Raw genomic sequence first — 5,865 nt, 5'->3', positions numbered from 1 at the left:
GCAGAATTAGCAAATGCCTCTCTTTTTTTGCAGTGATAAACTATTTTTAGAAATCCTTTAGGTCCAACACTTGGAATCATCATAATCATCATCACTGTGACAATTTAGATTTCTATTTTTCTATGGCATTAGTCATTTCCAGTTGAGACTTACTGTTCCGTATGAGAAATAATCTATAAAAGTGAAACTTGCATATTATTATTACTAATAATAATAATAATGATAATGATAAAACAGAGAACAGAGAAAGAAACATAAACTGTACTATTCAGCTGATTTAAAATATTTCAGCTAGCACAGTTGACCATCATTCATGGCATCATTCACTGGGGGGGAAATGTTAACCCATTAAAAAAAATGTAACCCATTAAAAAAAGGGAACCCATTAGAAAATTAATATTCTAAATTGTTTTAGCAAGCTAGTTTTTAAAAAACCACCTTACCCCAAAGACATGAAAAGCTACAGTTAGGTTTGTAATATTAAACATTTGAAGCGGTGATGGGGGGTAATCTATGGTTCTCCAGAAATTTTTGGACTCTCATTAGAGGCCAGCAGTGGTGCCAGCTTGTCCCCGTGACCATGGGTGACCGTTTTGAGGATAATGTCCATTCTAGCAGTCCATTAGCAGGGATTCCGGACAGGCCATGTGGCAAGAGAGGAAAAAGGCAGAAGGTGGGGAGCTCAGGAGAAAGAGTGCTGGTGCTGTGCCACCTGCTATCTGCTGCTAGAAGGAACAGAGGTGGGGTTTCAATGGGAGGGGAGGGTTAAAAACCTTTCTCCTGGAAAGGATTCCGCTTCTTCCAGTTAGGAGGGCAGGATGGTATTCAGCTAAACTTTACTCAGAGTAGATTTATTGCAATTCATAGGCCTTAGTCATGGTCATTCATTCCAACAGGTTAGCTCTGAGTAAAGTTTAGTTGAACATCAGCCAGAGGAAGCTCCTAGCCAGATCATTGGTCCATTTAACTCAGTATGGGCTACACTGATGGGCTCTCCAGAATTTCAGATGGGGTTCTCTTCCAGCCCTACCAGGAGAAGCTGGGGACCGAACATGAGATCTTCCACGTGCAAAGCAGTTGCATTGTCATTAAGGTATGACCCTTCTTAGTCGTTTCAGAACAAATTGTTAGGAGATGTACTGGCCTGTTGTATACTTGATAGTAACCCCATCAAGAGAGGGACACGGGTGGCGCTGTGGGTTAAACCACAGAGCCTAGGACTTGCCGATTAGAAGGTTGGCGGTTCAAATCCCTGCGACGGGGTATCCCTGCTCCTGCCAACCTAGCAGTTTGAAAGCATGTCAAAGTGCAAGTAGATAAATAGGTACCGCTCCAGCGGAAAGGTAAACAGCATTTCCATGCGCTGCTCTGGTTCGCCAGAAGCGGCTTAGTCATGCTGGCCACATGACCCGCAAGCTGTACGATGGCTCCCTCGGCCAATAAAGCGAGATGAGCACCGCAACCCCAGAGTCGGCTATGACTGGACCTAATGGTCAGGGGTCCCTTTACCTTTTTAACCACATCAAACGTAGTGGAACGTACTTTTGAGTAGGATTTTACTCTGAGGTAGTTGTGATGAAAACTGAAATGGGGCAGTCTTTATTCTGGGTTAATTAATCCAGAACTTTTCTTTTCTCTCTGGCTCTGCCCATCATCAGTCCTGGCTCTGCTCACTTCTGGTATAGGATTGCAGACATATGATCCACTATGGAACGCAGGCCTTGACAGAAAAAAGGCTGTTAACCCCTGTTTAAAAGAGCACTGTAATGAGCATTGTGAGTGTTTGCAGGAGCCAGGCCCTGAGTGTAGGTATTTTGATTAGTCCGTGACGTGCTAATTGATTTACTATCGGCAATTAGCTCTTTATGGCAGCTTCGGCAGGTCCGGCACACTTCCTCTGCGCGAATCTGCTCCTTCTTCTCCGTCACGCCCAGCAGAGTAAAACACAGCAGCAACTTGTCACTTAGTTTCCCACAAACACACAGAGCACAGTAATGTCCATTTACAGCTCTTTTATTGCATCATTTTCTCAGGTTTTTCCAGGACTTCTCGCAGACATGGCAAACACCCTCTCTCTCTCAACGATCGGAGAGGAACAGACAGGAAAGCTCCTCCCAGCTTCCATTCCTGACGTCAGAATGCTGAGGCATCATGGGAACAACTTAACCTCTTAAGTTCCAACTCCCATACCCCCTCTGCCACACATTCTGACAATACTTGTGGAACATCCACGTAACTCTCAGGTTCACACTGTGCGAAACTTACCAACGCACCCGTGGCTTGGTATCTTTCCGGTGGAACACCCTTCGTTGTGCGACTGGATCGCCTGGGCACAAACTCAGATGTTACCTCTGACTCACTGCCACCAGGAACTGTGTCCTCAGCATCATGGGACTCCCCCTCTGACTTAAAGCGTTTTCGAATCCTCTCCATTACACTTACAGGGGAACTGGGCTCACTCTTGGCCTCCCTTTTAACAACTTGTGGAGATGCCCCACCCTGCTCAAGACCTTGATCAGTGACCTGATCGTCATCAGCAGACTCAGCCTCTTCTTCCTCCCCCTCAGAACCTTCCTGTTCTGAATCAGAGAGACACTCTGAGAGAACATCACGCTTGACAGCAGCCTTTGACTTTTCATCCTGCTCATAGAACTCAGCGTGTTTGCTGATCAGCAGTTTACTCTGATCACCTGATGGAAACGCGAACCTCCATGCATGCGCTGTTGGCTCATACCCACAGAAGATCATTTTCCGAAACTTGGATCCATCTGGCCCCTGCAAAACTTTAGCCACTGGCACAGATGCTTCCGACCCAAACTTGCGCAAAAAATGAATCTGGGGTTTCCTGCCATGCAACAACCCAAACGGTGTGTCACCTACCACTGAATTGTAGGTCCGATTCCAGGTGAAGCTCACATACCTGATTGCCTCCAGCCAAAACTTTGGTGGCAACCCAGAATCTTTCAGCAACACCTTTGCAGTCTGGACCAGAGCCTCACATCGGAGCTCTGCCTCCCCCCTCTGATTGGGTGAAGTCACTGTGTGACGTATCCCTTTCTTGCGAAAGAACTTCTGCAAAGCAGAACCTGTAAATTGAGCACCTCTGTCACTTGTGACAGCTTGCACTTTGGTGGCAAACCTTTGTTCCACCTCATCAATCCACCTTTTGATCAGCTGTGCTGCATCATCCCTGGATTTGAGACCATGGGTCCAGGAATTCTGCGTAAAATTATCCTGCATCGAGAGCAGAAACCTTGACCCTCCCAGACTTGGTTCTTTTATAGGACCAAACAGATCTATGTGAACTAGCTCAAAAGGTTTTTCGGTTACCCTATCCACTTTTGGGTAACTGCACCCTTTTACCTTTGCATGTCTGCATGCTTCACAATCCATCGCACATCCACATTCTACAATGTGGCAACCGTTAGCGACCTCGGGTAGCGTCTGTAGTTCTTCTACAGAGCCATGAGCTGTCCTAGCATGCCAAGCGTGTACACATGCATCATGATTGGGAATTGTAGCACGCAGTGCTTGTGCTTTCTCAACCTTCCCCTCGCCCTCCAGAGACGTTTCCAGAATGAAAAGATCATTCTGCCCCTTTTTAACCTTGGCAAGCATCCTCCCTCCTTTGGAGATTGTGCACACATCACCCTGAAAACAAACCGTAAATCCCAATTTCAGTAGATACGGCACAGATAAAAGACAGTGGTTCATCCCAGGAACGGTACAACACTCCAGCGTTTCCTGTAAAATACGAAAATGCAGATTTACAACGTTAGTCATACATTTTTTCTGTCCATTTGCAAACAGCACAGTTTTCCCGGCCGGAATTGCCTTGCAATTCCACATCTCGACAGCAGGGGTCTCTGGAATCAAGTTGCGATTAGCTGCAGAGTCTATAACGAAACGAAACTTCGAGCCTTTCTCACAGTTGTTTTCAAACAACGCCAGACTAGCCGTGATCTCATACGTCTCTTCCTGGCACCTGGCACGTACACTAGCCTCAGTCCCACGCCTGGCTGTTTTCCCAGACTTGTTGCCATGGAAACCCGACTGATTCCCATGAGAGTTGTCCTTGAAAACATCCTGCCTTGCCTCTCTGCTCCGGTGGGGGCAATTTCGACGCAGATGGTCTGTAGAATTACAAATGTAACACCGACGAACGGAAAACGCCTGTACCGTGCATTCCGCGGGCTTGGCTCCGCCTCTGCACCCCGAGCTCCCTGTGCCAGCTCTGCCCTCTTTCTTGCGTTTCTCTTCTTCGTCCTGCAAGCGTCCCGCCACGTAATGCATCGTCAGCTGTTGCGGATCCTGAGACTCCAGAGTTAGACACAGATTGTCATAACTCTTGTCCAGAGAACTGAGCAAAATGTACACTTTCTGCTCCTCTGGAAAATCAACACCCAACAGTCTCAGCTGGTTAAACACGGCCAGCATATCAGTTACATGCTTCCTGATACTATCCCCAGGACGTAACTTCATCTCAAACAAGCGTCTGGTGGTGTGGATCTTTGCCCCAGCCGTGGTTCTGTGGTGTACCCGTTCCAACGCCTGATAAGCCTCACAAGCATTTTCCAGGCCCTCAACCAAAGGTAGCTGCGAACCATCCAGGCTAAGCACGATCGCTCCCAGGGCCCTCTGGTTCCTCCTCTGGGAATTTCGGGCGTCTGCTATCTCAGCTGCTGTAGCTCCAGCCCCTGGTGTAGGAAGTGGCGGTCCCTGCACGGCCTCCCACAGACCCTTCGCCACCAGCCATGCCTTCAGCCTCCTGCTATATTCTTGCCAATTCTTTCCGTCCAATTTTTCGAAAGGTACGGAATAGGAATCGTGGCCTTCTGCCATGGTCTCCCGTTTTTCCCCAGGGGCCCCAAGCTGTACTCACAAAAACTCCAGCTCTTCCGGCTCCTGCTGCGTGGAGAAACGATTTCCGCTGTTCTCAGCACTTCTGCATTCAGCACAGCGTCTTTCAGCCTGCTTGCTTGCCTTAGACACAGACCTCCGCTTTCGCCAACTCCACTGCCATCCGAACGCAACTTCAAAGCATTCCAGCAGCCTCTAGTGACAAGTTTACAAGCGGTAATTTATGGGTCCATAACCTGTAGGTATTTTGATTAGTCCGTGACGTGCTAATTGATTTACTATCGGCAATTAGCTCTTTATGGCAGCTTCGGCAGGTCCGGCACACTTCCTCTGCGCGAATCTGCTCCTTCTTCTCCGTCACGCCCAGCAGAGTAAAACACAGCAGCAACTTGTCACTTAGTTTCCCACAAACACACAGAGCACAGTAATGTCCATTTACAGCTCTTTTATTGCATCATTTTCTCAGGTTTTTCCAGGACTTCTCGCAGACATGGCAAACACCCTCTCTCTCTCAACGATCGGAGAGGAACAGACAGGAAAGCTCCTCCCAGCTTCCATTCCTGACGTCAGAATGCTGAGGCATCATGGGAACAACTTAACCTCTTAAGTTCCAACTCCCATACTGAGTGCTGTGAGGATTTGCGGGGACCAGACCCTGGTCATGATTGCCTTGGGGGAAGTAGGTGAAGGCTGGCAGGCGTGGTTAGATGAGGTGATGTTTTGCACCTGGAGGCAAGCTCAGGAGGACTATATAAGGCCTATGTTTCAGCCTTGGCTTTGCCACAGCAATGTGGTTTCATCCTGTTCCTGCTTTGTTTCCTGTATTAAAGTTAGCCTGCATCCTGGCCTCCTCTGGCCCCTGACCTCCACTGGACTGTGGACCCACCAGTTGAACAGTTGAACTGCTACCAGTACAACTGCCTGTACCCCAGTCCCAGATCATGGCAAACACTAGCTGAGTGAGGTAGAATCAACAGGTCTAGCATTTTATATTTGTGAAAGAGT

Source organism: Podarcis liolepis (genome assembly GCF_965112155.1).
Source record: "Podarcis liolepis genome assembly, chromosome: 11".
Classification (NCBI taxonomy): Eukaryota; Metazoa; Chordata; class Lepidosauria; order Squamata; family Lacertidae; genus Podarcis; species Podarcis liolepis.
This window is presented reverse-complemented; position numbering follows the sequence as displayed.